Below are 15,478 nucleotides of genomic sequence, written 5' to 3'. Positions count from 1 at the left end.
ATTCTTCACAATTCCACACAACAATTAATACTTTACATGTTTAATCATATTCACACCTTCCACATACATGCAAATATACTTCCTCAAATCAACATGCTTATAACAACGCTTAAAAGAAATCATGTCACATCCCTCCTCCGTAAAATAAGGTTACGCCCCAGTAACCGCAATCATCAATGAAACAACATTAAACAAAGCAACGAGAACTTTCAAGACAAAACAAACAATAGGTTTCAAGCTCTGTCTAATACCCGAACCTCCACCCCGGTTGGAATACCTCTCCCGAGGGAACGGGTGGCGGGAGAGTCATTCGCCTTTGGCTACCTTAATTCATTCAATCATAACTTCTGGATCTTGCTCTAGTGCTCCAGAAAGAAGGGAAGTCAACCCCTCTCCTAAATCCTTAACCGAACTAACCAGTCGAGTGTCTTCGCCCGGACATCAGAAAAGCGAGACACATCAGGTAGGAGGCGACATACTTCCGCAAATGAGTTTGAAACCCGACCTCATGCTGGCTGTTTGGAAAGATTGATTGCTTGTGCTAATATCTTTAAATTACCGCACACTCTCAAGTATTCTCTCTGGGTTCCCGAGTCAAAACTGGAAGGGCCAAGGTACGAATTAGGCGCGCGCTTTCCTAACGGTACTCAGAGGGCTCCTAACAGTTTCTACCCAGGGTTCATTTTATTTAGACACATCCTAAGTTCATTATTATTCATTGGTTAGGCCTGAAGATCGTTTTGCTATGATACCACTTTGTAACACCCCCATTTATCTAGGTGCCTTTAGCTAGACTTTACCAAATAAATAAGACTATTACCATATCGAATAACAAAGTCCAACTCACCAAAGTACTTTAAATTAAAACTTAAAGATTACATGTTTAATACAAATTAACCATATTGTGATTCTGCTCCCGAGTCACATGCTCACCTCTTCTTTGCCTGCATTTTCTGACAGAAATGCCTGCAGTTGCTGTCCCAGGCACTAGGTTGCCATCTACCTACTATGGACTGGACTGCATGGTGGTTAAGTCAGAGTTTTCAGTCTCAAGTCCAGAAGAGATCAGTGGCTGCACATCTTCATGCTCTTATTCATGCCATTTGGTGGTGCAGAAATCGTTGTAGGCTGGAGGGCTATCTTCCTCGTCCTGAGACAGTGATTGCTCATGTTGTTCATGGCATCAAGCTGTGACAATATGGACTACCAGTCGCCTTTTTCTACTACTGTATGGTTATATTCTTGATGGAAAGTAGAAAGTGAATTGTTGTAATGTCTTATGGGCTTTGTTAGCTTGTTGGGCTCAAAACGTTGTAATTGGGTTATCTTTATTAATATAAGTTCACCTTTTACCAAAAAAAATAAAAAATAAAATACAACTTAACCAACTAAAACTTAATATAAAATACAATACAACTCGCAACGGAAATAAATAAAGTGAATAAATCATCTATGTGATCTAGACTTTTAGGTAGATTGGCCAGTCCTCACGCATCCCATAGCTCCCAAATCAGCTAATCTTTAGTACCTGTCAAATCTGCTCCCCATTATGGTTCACCGCAGATGTTCACGAATACACTGTCAATCGCGAGGTTTAGTAGGAATAAACTAAACAACAATATTAATCCAACCAAAATAGACGTCCTTCAATTTCTCATCACTTCATCCGTACAACTCGCTTACACATTCTTCGCGTAGCACAACCCCTTAACACCGTGCTATGCTCAATCGGCGATTTACTACTTGCGTACCATGCTCACTGGCGTAGTACCCTCCGTACTATGCTCAACTTTTTGCGTAGCAATTACTTGTTATGCGAATCGCAAAAGAATAATCACTTGTTATGCACAACTGGCAGTAACACACTCCGTGTTACGCTCAACTGAACAACCATCGCACCACACCATATATAACCAACAACAATGAACAATAACAATCTAGTCATACGGCTCCGTCAACAACTTAGCATACACATATACTCTGTCTCCAAATAATCACAATATTAACATTAATCTCATCAACCGTCACAATTAAATATTCATTCACTTAACAATAAAACCCGCGTTGAGTAGGAAATTCCTACCTGATAAGCATGTATACTCCAATAGCACTCCAAACAAATTCGATTAATAAATTAAGTGAATACGGTCAATAATGCTCCACACGAGTCCGTCACCTAATAACAAATAATAATAATAATAATAATAATAATAATAATAATATACAAATGACTAACTATTCTAATTACAATATAATATATATAATTAATTAACTAATCCCTACTTCATACTACCCAATTACCAATCATTCTACTTTACGAAATAATTACACTAATTATAAAACTAATTATACAAAATAATTAAGCTAATATTTTATCTTTAGTTACACATTAATCATCATACTAATTATATTATTACGCGTATTAGTAATTAAAATCTGTCTTAAGCAATAATAAGAAAACCCGACCAACAACCCACAATACCCGTGTTTGTCCTATGATACATACCCAATAAAATATTCCAAGTGAGTGATAGTATGATACGTGCAACTACCTATAACCATTCACCACAAGCCCGCGTAAACATTCACCCACGACAACCACATACTCACCCCAACACCAACCATACCCACGACAACCTAATATCAGCCCCGCACCACCGTGTCCACTACTACTCCATACCCAGCCACGGCGGACACCAGTAACCCAGACCAACACCCACGACTCAACAGCGACAAGAGACACAAACAACAACTCGCCTAACCCATGTAAACCCGTGTAAAATACACCCCACAAACAAACCTAGTCTACCCTAGCCACGACAATGCCAACCATCAGCACCACCGTGGTCTTCAACCCAACCATGGTGAACCCACCGCCCCACCTGCAACCCCTACGACTGATAAACTGTGCCCTAGCAACGATAACAATCAACACCAACAACCTATGTGAAGCCCTCGGTTTTGCACCACCAAACACCACCACGACTCCACCAGCGCAAGGCCCAACCCGAACCCAAGTCCGGTCAATTCACAAATTAGGTCGAATACACGGCTTTAAACTATAAACCACAAAGCGTCGAACTCAGGAAACAAACGTACAAAACACCGCCTATAACCACTCCAAAGCCACCACCTTGGTCGACCCAACCACCATGACCCAACCCTACCAAGCCCAGGTCAGAAAGAGTCACGGTAATGGTTCAAACCCATGTTCAGCGTGTAACCAACAACCCATAACCACCACTCGAAAACCCTAAAAACAGCCCCCCTCCCGCCGGTCAACAGTGGTCAATGATGGGTCCGGTCACACCCTGATGGTCCACGGTCATGGCGTCTGTCTTAGTTCGTCATACGGTGGCCTAGTTTACGAGTTATATTAGTTATAAGGTGCACACATTATATTGTGAGACGGTTGTATAAACTTATCTTGAGACGATAATAAAGCTGAATTACCTTCCTCGTTCTTCTCTACATCTCCCTCTCTCCCTTTGTGTAATAATGTGAAATAAATATTTAGGGTAGGTCTAGGATTGTTTATATAGTAGTAGGGTAAGAAGTTTTAGGAAAGTTTCTTACTATATTATTTTTATATTACTATTATTATTATTTTATTATCATATATTATTAATCTTACCATAATTAGGATTTCCTCATATAATATTTACTAATTTATTATTGTCATAACTTTATTTTTGTTATTAATATAATTATTATTACCTTTATATATTATTATTTCCATATTATATTATTATTAATTCCGGATACAAACCCGATCACACCCATACTATACTAATAAATTTCGGCCCAAACAACAATGGCACACGGCCCAATGCTAAATATAGCTAAACCCGATTCCCGACTTGCATTATTAATTTATTATTTAATTAACGTCTTACTTGTATTTATTATTAGAAATGTCATTTAATCAATTATTAAATTACATAAATTACTTTCATAAATTATTATCAAAATACGGAGTATTACAATTGTTGCCTCCCCGGCAATGGCGGCAAAATTTGATACGGCTGTTGCAACCTATCAAAAATAAACCAACTGGTCTCTAACTAATATAGCTAGGGAAGTCGGGATCGTATCCACAGGGAGGCTTTTAGCGTTCTACTTGTCAAATTAAGTCTGTCTAAGGTACCAAATGGGGTTTGTTTGATTTTTGTTCTAAACTAAAGCAAATAAATAAAAGGTTTAAAGAGAGAAATTGAGTCGAGAAAATATAAAGAGAATAGAGCTAGGACATCGGTTCACCACGGATTATTACGGGTCATAGGTAGGGTCAAAGGTTAGTCTCAATTATCGGTCTATAGGGCAGTGAAAAGGTCCTCTCGGTCCGCTATTCGCCCTAGAATGCTTCTAGCGGGCTCTCGAAACTTACTAGGGTACTCTAATGTGTGTGACAGGTCTACCCCTTTCCAGGCTCTCGATCTTAGGCTGGGGTTTACCAATTCAATCTAACTAATTATGCGCATTAACTGACCAAATTGCAATTAAATGTCACAATTAACAATATAGACCAATTATATCTACCAATCTAATTACCCAATTAAGACCGTCTCAATCCATGGCTCCCCTAAATCCTAGCAAAAAGGAATTTAGCTACTCATATTGAAATTTGCGATAACAATTGAATAAGACGATAGACGGAAGGATTACATAATTAAATTAATTGAGAATTTAAATAACATAAAATAATACTAACAATAATAAGAAGAGAAAATATAGCAATTAAACAAGATGAACGAAAAGGAGAAAAAGAAATTAAAATTACCGATTGGAAATTGTGTATGAGCAATAGAGGAAGAGAAATAATTCTAGATCTAAAAAGTTTACAGAGGAAAATTATCTTAATCGTTTCACAGTCAATAAAAGATAACCTAATATAAGGTTTTATAAGAGCTTATAAATGAAAAGCCCATAAGAAAAATAAATAAACAATTTAAACTATGAATTAACGATAAACACGCTGAAAATTGCCGTGGTCGATCAACACAATTGCTAAAGTCGATCGACTTTGACACCATGGTCTAACGACCATCTGACGAAAGTAGGACGACTAGCTTGAATGAAGGGTGGACGACATGGTTGTTCATAAAAGCTGTAGGTCGAATGACCTGGTTGAAGTAGGACGCCATAGCTTTGCTCTAGAGTAAGATGACATCGTTGCTAAGGCTCAAAGAAGAAATGTTTGAACGACATAGCAAGCAAGTCGATCGACTGCAAGTATCTATCATCAGGTCGAACGACCAAAAGCACAAGTCGAACGACAGTGCCATAAAAGCTCCAAGCAATTGCTCCCTCTGTCGAACAACAACAACAACTTGAGGCAAAACTAGTCGGAGGACAAAGAACAGGGCTCCTCAGATGACTTAGGCAGAATTGTTAGAACGATAGAACTGCAACATGTAGGACGACAATGGTCGACGGCAATGGACTATGAAGACATCGCTGGATAACATTGCTAATAGCACATGAAGAGGACGACAAGGAGCAGGTCAAGGACGAATAATGGCAGTAACTAGGAGCAAGGCTTTGATGGAGACGACATTAATGATGGAGAAGGACGACTCGGTGGAAGTACGGAGGACAAGTTAACTGCTGCATCACCATATAGTTGAAGATTACATGTACAGAGGTCAATACGCTTGCTAAAAGTCAACTTGCTAAATGGAATTGGGCGACTTGTTGATGGCTCCATCTCGAGTTCGCACTGACTTGTAATAAGCCTTAATGATGGAATTTTAAGTAAATGCATAAGGATTAAACCCCTTTGTTATCATTTGATGAAGGTAGCTCTCGGCCTCATCAACCTTGGCAGTTTTACATAGTCCGCGTATGTGATCAATTGAAGCTTTTTAAATCGACATCGACCTTAGGTCACTAATATTGCTTAAAAAACGGATTCGACTTGTAAATGCGTAAATGAGCTTCAGTCCTGCAAAGGACACGAAACATACCAAAATAGCAAATACGGAAGGAAATAAAGAGAATTAAACAAATAAGCTCATAGACATGCGTGCCGAATAAGTAAATAAATATGTCAAAAAGGCATGCATCAAGAGCTTCCAGATCGAGTAAGGTGATCAATCTCTTTGGTTTCCTTGCCCTTTCCCGAGACAATGTAGACGTCATCTGATTCATCTCTCCAAATACCGTTGATTTCCGGATCGCGAGTGTACCTTGAAGGGGTATTCCTTGGAGGATAGTTTTTGTGGGGGAAGTTTTTGTGCGGGTATTTTTTGTGAAGGTGATTATTGTGAGGTAGATTATTGTGATTTACGTTGTGAGGTGCGTGCCAGAATGGTCGTGGAAGTAGTCTCTTCTGGAATTGGGAGTTTTGGATGTTTGAGGGACCCTCCCTTGCACGCGGTGCGCGTGTTGGTAGGTTGAATATTAGCCGGTGGTAAGCATCCTCGAGTCGGGCGATCCTCTCCGAGAGACTAGCTATAGTTTTCTCGATTTGCTGATACATGGCGAGCATTGACGCGGCGCTGAACATGAACATCTCGTCCGGGGTGTCCTTTCCCAAGGCTTTGATCTCGTCCTCAATAGTCAAAATCATATGCGAGCAATCTAGAGTTGGCTCATCATCTGAAATGGCGTGAATTTCGAAAGGGTTTTTTTTGTTGTTTGGTTTTGCTGGTGGGGTACGGATAGATCTCCTTTCTCGATCATGTCGTGGATAGCGTGCTTTAGCTTAAAGCAAGTTTCTATGTCATGGCCCTTGCCTTGGTGATATTGGCAATAGGCGTTAGGGTTCCAAAAGCGAGTTTTCTTTGCATCAGGCGGGTCTGAAGTGGGCCCGATTGGTTTTAGTTTTCCTTGTTCCATGAGCCTCTTCAGGGCGCTAGCGTAGGTCGATCCTAAGTTGGTGAATGTCCTTTGGGGACGTTCGGCTTTCATTGCAGTTGGCTCGAGAACGTTAACCTCGTCAATTTTGTTTGCTTAACTGTAGGGACGACATCCAGTGGATGTAGACACTTGATAGCCTCTACCAGTGGTTTTGGCCAAGACGCCCTTGCATAGGTCATCCTCAATACGAGTCCCAAGAATTTGAAGATCCTGGACGATTTTGATGTTCTGGTACCTTAGAAAGTTGGCATAAACTGGACGGAGATTGTTGACAAATTTCTCCACTAAGGTTGATTCGCTTGGTTTGCTGACCAATTGGGTGCTCACCCTTCTCCAGCGGGTTAGGAATTCGGTGAATCCCTCATTGTCATTTTGGGTTAGGACCTTAAGAGTGCGTGTGTTGGCCTGAATTTCGACATTGTCGGGGTATTGCTTGGCGAATTCAACGGAGTCTTCGTCTAAAGTAGTAATGCTCTTTGGGGCGAGGGAATAGTACCATTGACGGGGAATCAGTTCCAAGGAAAATGGAAAGATCCTGGTAAGATCTCTTGTTTGACCCATTTAATGGACGTGTAATCCTTGAAGGCCCGGATTTGATTGAGGTGGTCCTCGACTCTTTTGAACTTAGGCACATCAGTTAAGTTGAAGTTGTCAGGCAATTGATCCCCGATGGCCTCGAACCTTTGATTGTTTTCGAGGTGAATGTTGTTCCCACGGGACAAGAGTTGCTCCTCCAAGAGTTTAAGCCTTTTCTCAGATGCAGTTAATGGCGGAGTGTTATGTTCTCCGGCTTCCTTGTTATCGAGAGTGTCGATACGGGTCTCGATACGGTCCAGAGTGACCTTAAGGGATGTGAGTAGGCTGGGTAGCTGAGCAGTTGTGAGATCTCTGTTGTTGTCATCGTTGTTGTTGTTGGACGAAGCTGAAGATGGGGTCATGGCTCTGAGGCAGAAAACGGCTCACGTTACATCTCAATCAAACACGGTTTAACGATTAAACGCAGACATCACACAGGACGGAAAGACACTTTGGACTCAACGGGATGAGGGCAACCATGTGTGGTGCCTTGGTGCTAACTCGATTGATGGTGCGACGGTGTTGACTAGACATTAAATCGCGTTCAACGTGATGGCGTGACTCGGTAGACACGAGGTGGAATTGGAGTGGTGGACTGAAATTTTCGAAAATAGAAATTTTCAAAAAGATAAATTTGTTGCTTTATAGACGGCTTTCGAAGAGTAGGGATCTCCAAAGAGATGGCTTGTTGAAAAGTGTCGTCTTAGGTTTGCTTTCAAAAGACGGTTTGAGTTAAAGATGCGGCGGCATTGAAAACGATGAGTTGTTTCCGAAGACGGTTTTTTTTAAATTCAAAATTGTGTGTTTTGAAAATCGAGATTTGCAAAGTTTGAAATTATTGTGGTCTCGAGAACGGTGTATTGTCCTCAGGATTTGGAAAGTCCTTGAAAATGGTATGTCATTTTCGGGTTTTGAAAGGGCCATTATGTCGGCGCAAAAGTCCATTGTGTCAGCGCAAAACGGTTTAAAATCAGTGTTTCAAAATTGCTGTTACGACGGCATGAAAAGGTTTGTAAAAACCGGGTTTGAAAATTGTCATTACGATGGCATGAAAAAGGTTTGCAATGTTCGTTGAAAGACCGAGGTTTGAAATGGTCACTATGACGGCGTGAAAAGGTGTGTAACGGTCGACGAAAGACCGAGGTTTTTAAATGGCCATTATGACGGCGCAACAAGGGGTTTTTGAAAGTTTGTAAATGACACAGAAGGACTTATGATCACATAGCACATAAGCACTCAGAGTTCATTATACTATGCATAATGCTAACACAGGTTTTTGCTTAATAAGGGTGGTTACACACCAAGCGATCAATCCCCGATTTTCGAGAGGGATCCCAATCCAAACAAAATGTGTAAGGTTGGTGCCCTAGCCTTGTGCATGTGGGAAATGAATGTTCTTTGGGGAAATAAAATTGTGTAACGCCAATTGTATGCTTGACGCAATCGGGATTCGAAACGCGGGGATGAGAAAACTCACACCGATGAGACGAGCCAATTGGTAAAAAAGGGTTGGGTTATGAGCCCGGACAAGGAACACGACTTATGACCGTAATATCAATTAATGAACTTAAAACAAGACCTCGTTTGAGTTTCACCATCTATGGATCGAAAATACACAAGTGTCCTAGTTTTCCCAGCGGAGTCACCAATATGTGGACGTGAGCCAACTGCACGCCAGTCTGTGGACATGCAACAGTCGGAAAGCCACGCTCGGTGGAGTAGAAATACTTTCGACCAGATTGCTTTAGATCGGTATGTTTCGTCTTAGTGAAGGTCTCGAAACGATGCTAGAATTGTTCGGAGTCGCCACCAAGCAATTACAGGATGCCTGAAAATCGTTCGAATCCACTTTATACCTCGGTCAAACGAAGCAAAAAGCGGTGCTTGACATAGGTACTAAAGATAAGGAATCGTCCCTCTTTAGCATCCTATAGCTAGAATAACTCTCGTTCGCCCTAGATATGGTCCTCCACTATCCAAAGTTTCTGAGTAAGAGGTGAGGGTACTTATTGGGAAGCCCTTTAATCGGACACCCAATCCCGCCCGTGGTAGCGGCCTCTACTAATCGATCTTGGTTGGTTAAGTGCCAAAGTATCAAGTAATTGATGTCCAGTTAGACTTAATATTGATTTGCATGCAAGACGGAAATTAAACATCCATTTACCAAGTTAGGTTTATGGTTCTTAACATGACCCATTTTTCTTAAAAAAAGGTGTTTTAGAATGCAAAGTGTAAAATGCAAACTCATCAATCTGATCCGTCTTGTATTCAGGTTAACCAAAGTCGGGATTGTCCTGGACGGGTGCTGGAAATGTGGCATGAGTAGTGACAGACAGCCTATTGAGACGCAAGCTTGTTAGTGATGCAAGGGAGCCTGCCCTAGGTTGAAATGTAGAAAATAGAGAGCCTGTTTAGGCGCGAGTTAGGTGACGACCCAAAGGGGTGTCTCCTAGTTCTTGAGAGTGTTTGTGAAATCGTTTGTAAAAGGGTGTTAAAACCCGCTTTTGTTGAAAAGGTCATTAAGACCGCTTTTGTGCTAATATGAAGAACAGGACTCGGAATAACTATCATTGTCTTGATAATATTAGATGTCGGGTTCGGTTTTGCAATCTTGACATGGATAGTTTTGTAAGAAAAGGTGAAAAATGCTTGATATGAACTAATTATATTAAGTTCATTGCTTTGTAATTAGTCAAAGTTTATCATCGTACTCGGGTTAAACCGACATGGTATGTAGAACCAAGGATGATTATCCATGTATGACTAATATGGTCTTTTACAAATGTAAACAAATGAATAAAAAGGCTTTAAAATACCCTTTAAAAATGTAATTAACCAAATATTATCACCGAGTCATGGATTAAACCGTCATGTTATAAGGAACCGAGGGTGATTATAATTCATGGTTAAAAATGCTTGTTATAAAAAAGATGGTTTGAAATATTTGAAATGGTAAAAACGGATTGCAAATAAGAAATGAAATGGAGGAAAGGCGAAGTCAAACACATTTGAGTTATGGCCTGGGGTCATAAGAGGCGTGAGGCATCTAGTTGTGACTAGGAGCTTCTACCTCAGGTTAAAACCGGGTTTTGGCTGGATTAATCCGTATTTTAGATCATGTTATGCATGTTTTATCATGTTAAAGTCATAAAAATAGATAAAAAGAACATGAAAGAAGAGTATTAATTACAATATCAACACTACTACAATATTGATCAAAGAGAACGGTCAATCACCGTTCTCAAAGCCATTTTGAACCGTCATGTGGCCAAGCGTCCTCTTTTACTTAAGAGCACGGTTGAAATAAAGTCAACCTGGTCTCTTTATAATAAAAACTAGAACGGTTGAGCCACGGAACCGTGCTCTTTGATATATCTTAGAGAACGGTTGCTTGTAATAACCGGTCTCTTTGATAAGGCAGGTCTCTTTGATAGAGATGTCTACTTTTGGCGCCTTTGCTCGAGCTTTTCAAAGAGACCGCTTATGATGTACAAGCGTCCTCGTAGTTAATTTCATATAGAGCGGGCTTACATGGAACCGTTCCCTTTGATTCTTACATTTTTTTTAATATTTCTATTTTTATCGTAACTCCTACACGATTCGGCCGTATAGCTCATAAAAATTAAACTTGTTACAATTCAGAAACATCAGCAAGTTTTACGCAACAAATAACTTTCAAATTTAATTTGAATCCGTAAGGACAAATCCTTGAGCAAATATACAAAGTCTTATCATATTTTTAAGAGGCTACAAATATCAAAGATACGCTACCTTTTGCAAAACATAAATTAAAATTCTTATATCCTCATCATTTAGCCGCATTCATGTGCATCTTCAAAAAATTATAATCATCATCTTCATCCATCATTGCTTTCAGGCTTAAATTGGAGTGCGAATTCAGCCCAAATATTCCACAGCTCGTCAATTTGCAAACGATGTATGTCTTTGGGGAGTTAAGCATGAACTATTATACACACGACACCTAAAACATGTAGTTAATATAGTATATATGATGTGAAAAGTAAAATAATTACCTAAGATGGAATTGCAGAAAAAAAAAAAAAAGATGCAAATGATTCAAATAAAGAAAAAAAAACATACATTTGGGAGAATATTAATATATCTTCCTTTGATAATCTCCAACATATATCGGCAAACATAATATCTGCATAATACGCTCCCAACACGGGCTGCCGAGGACACTAAAATAGAAACCTATGATGAGATATACATATTATATCTATTCCCTATGTCAAAAACAATTATTAAGGGTGTTAAATTCAGCTTATAGGCAGCTTATGAGATCTTTAGACCTAATTTTCTATGAGTGAAATGGGTTAATAAGGCTATTTGAAGGAAGGAGGTAATATCAACAGTTTCACAATTACATTGGCCATCCAATTCAAGTGACCCACCGTTGATTAAATATGTCAAAAGGGGCCCTGTTTGATAACAACGAAGTGTGTTGTGCAAATCTGATATGGAATCCCATACTCATATTTATTTTCAAGTGTTGATTTTCAGCTAGAATATGCCGTCATTAAGTATTCAAGGGAGGACATATAATCTTTGGAGGGAGGTTCATTGGTCATCTCATAGGAAATGCAAAAATCAAAACACTTGAAACATAACTGGTGTAACTACTACATTGTTGCTACGGTTTTACACTATTTGTCATATCAAGACAAACAATTGAGTATTTCATGGAAACGTACAGGAAAAGAGAATTCAATACTTGGTTAGTGTCCTTCATAGAACGAATGCTAGGATACTAACAGAGATAATAGCTAGTCTGAACAATTAAGAATATATGATATCTCAATTAATTTCCAAGTAAGTGGTTTCTCCTCGAACCTGGCAAGTGGATCGATAGCGTTTCTTTTCTCGAGCGCCCTATATTTTATTTAACTAAAATAAGTACTCACTTCACACATAATTCAAAACACTTCAATATAAAAAAGCGAACAATGAGAATATTTTCACATAATTAGCCAGGAATAAATAAATAGAAAGCCCTCAACTATACGAGATCATTCACTAGCTCTTAGAAGTACAAAATTCCATTGTTAAATGCATGGTTCACTCACCAGCTGATTGTTACAGTTGTAATGAAGAATTGAGACCCATTGGTATCGGGACCTGCATTAGGCATAGAGAGAAGGCCTACACATTGAAAGAAGACAAGGATAAATATCCGTTGCCCAAAAAAATATAATCTTCAGCGAACATTTTTCAATTAAACAAGTTGTTATAACCCTTCTAGTTAGGTATTATTTCACCAACAGAACTCTCATGTCTCGATTCTAAACACAGAACAACCTTTCACATAATAATCCCACTAACAAGACAACAAAAGTAGTTAAGTACCAGGTCCAATATGTTTCAGCTTGAAGTTTTCATCGGGAAACTTCTCTCCGTAGATTGATTCTCCACCTCTTCCATCCCCGAGAGTGAAATAACCTCCCTGAAGCATTAAGCTTGGAATAATCCTGTGGAATTTGCTTCCCTTATAGTGCAGCGGTTTCCCAGATTTGCCAATACCTTTCTCTCCTAAAATAAGCAACAAACTAATGTTCAAAACTCATTTTTTCACAAATAGGGTGATAACTCATTGGCCATGACAGAGAGCAGCAGAACCCCCCCCCCCCCCCCCACCCTTTTAATGAACAGTGAGTCGGTGAAACGGTATTACACAAAAGACCAACAAAAATGCTTACGCAGTCCTCATTTATTTAAATAGCGCAGCATTTCAGTAATAGAAACTCGACACCAGCCTAAAAATAGCCAACATATTTTCTCTAGCCATCTAGTGTATATATCAAACTCATAGCTTACGACCATTCTACCCACCGCTATTTAAAATTTTGGAAATGAAAACAACAGTATAAATCAGAGGATGAGATTGCAAACTTGCCAGTGCACAATGCTCGGAAATTTTATGCAATAATTAAACATAAAGGCCAAAGTCAGTAGCAAATTCACACTACAAAGCAAATACTCTAAAATAAGAAGAAGCAACTTGGAATTGGTCACATACATTCTATAGTTCACTGCCAACTTCAGATATCAAATAAATCACGTATTTAGAATGCTGGCTCTAGTCCGGTTAAAATTCAATATTATAGAGTAAGAGCAACGAACCTTTTCGATGGAGGTGTTCTGTCTAAAGGCAGTGTTTCCAGATCCAATGTGTCACCTCTGGTATAGAAATTCACACCTTCCTTTGACACAGTAATGGTAACTGTCACAATAACATTAGCTAAGATTGTTATGGCAGTACTTGGTTATAAGAGTGTTAACTGCGTTGCAAAGAGCATTAGTGATTAAATACAAGTCTTCTCCTTCTCTTTAATTATTTTCTAAGGAGTAATACTCATCTTATTTACTTCCCCAGCATTTGCACTAATAAAATAAATTGAGTCCCAAGTAGTATTGGCTTAAGCTAACAATTAATCGTTGCAGGTAAGGCAAAAAACTAAGCAAGTTACAAACAACAAGCAATTAAAAAGTTAAGAGATAAGCCAAATAAATTGGGGGTCCTGATCATCTGCATCTCAGCCACTACATGTGACAAATTCAAGAAGTTCAACATCCAGAGCTCAATCAGTACAAAAATACATTAACAGTAAATGCCACAGAATCAATATATACTACTATCAACTAAAAAAAACCAAAGCTATATAAGACTTCTTAATAACACAAGTAAACCACCAAGTCAAATTTCATGCTTCTCAATGCACGATTTCAAAACCAAATCAACAACATAAGAACTGATTAAGCTCCTATATCAAGGCCAAATAGAGATTTTACCATCATTATCCAGGATTTGGCTCGAAATAAAAACGTAAATTATATATATTAATATTTGAGCATATAAATATAAAGTAAAATTGAAGAGAAAACATGAAAGAGGGGTTGAAATTGCAGTGTGAAAACCCTAGTGGCATGATGTTTGGTGGGAGAGATATGGAACTGAAACCGCCAATATTGAGGACACACCCAAAGGTACCGTCACAATATGAGCTCCATTGTTTAATTATCATATTGAAGAGTTAAAGAAATATGGGCTTACCAACAGAACCATCGGCAAGAACGATCCGCCACTACTAAGGTGTGAAAACCCAGAAGCAACGTGAGGTGGTGGCCGGAGTACGAGCGACCAGTGACAACCACATCGTGCTAAGGCGGAAAAGATGATGGAGGTTGCGGTGGACAATTGGCGACTATGGAGAAGGCTCAGCGATGGTGGATTATTAGAGCGCGATGGTGAGCAAAGCGTTGGTGATTAGGGTGTAGTGATGAAAGTTATGATTGTTGTGTTTGAAAGAAATACTCTGTATAATGGTAGACGGTAAGTCATATGAATAGTCTTTTAAAGATGTAGAAGAGAACAATGGTGATACAAACCGTCCTCATTGTTTTTTCAAAGAGAACGGTTTTCTATATTAACCGTTCTATTTGATCTTTTAGGACGGTTGGTCAAATCTAACCGTTCTCTTTGTTAATGTACGAGAATAGTTTGAACAAATAACCGTTCTCTATTGGAACCCTATATGCCCGCCCGAACTAAAAATAAAAAAGAGACCGGTTTCGCTATCAACCATTCTTGAAGGAGCATTCTCGTAGCCTAAATTGTAGTAGTGCATACTTTTATGCTAGGTTGCTTGATGAGAAATCGACAAAGTGAAAAAAACTCGTGAGTCGGAAAACTCGATTTAATACCGTTTTTGTAAAGTATGGAGTGATGCTTTGCTTTAGGGATGGTGTAGTTGGTCGAAGTTGTAAGTTAAGTGATTTAATGCACGATGACGGTACCAAACAATGTGTAAGGCTCATATTTTCAATCGGTAGGTCAAAAATACGCGTCGGTGGTTGATTCGAGATATCGAGGTCTAGAATTTTAAGGGAGAAAAGAAGGGGCGGACTCTCATGTACCTAAAAATGGTGGCATTTGAGGGTTATTTATAGAGGATTTGTGTGGTGTTGTGCGTTTTGGGCGACGTGGCCATATAGGCTGCTTGAAAAGGCGCGAACATGTCCG

The 15,478-nt window shown here is 39.2% G+C and overlaps 1 long non-coding RNA gene across 1 annotated transcript; it reads right to left on the bottom strand.

The window, feature by feature from the left end:
- Nucleotides 1-12,507: 12,507 nt before the first annotated feature.
- On the bottom strand, nucleotides 12,508-14,793 carry LOC141626631 (uncharacterized). The gene is made up of 4 exons (XR_012536236.1): nucleotides 14,510-14,793; nucleotides 13,579-13,678; nucleotides 12,805-12,987; nucleotides 12,508-12,600 (listed from the first exon to the last, which is right to left on the bottom strand). It is a non-coding gene; the product is annotated as an uncharacterized LOC141626631 (long non-coding RNA).
- Nucleotides 14,794-15,478: the final 685 nt, after the last annotated feature.

Source organism: Silene latifolia, chromosome Y (genome assembly GCF_048544455.1).
Source record: "Silene latifolia isolate original U9 population chromosome Y, ASM4854445v1, whole genome shotgun sequence".
Taxonomy (NCBI): Eukaryota; Viridiplantae; Streptophyta; class Magnoliopsida; order Caryophyllales; family Caryophyllaceae; genus Silene; species Silene latifolia.
This window is presented reverse-complemented; position numbering and strand designations above follow the sequence as displayed.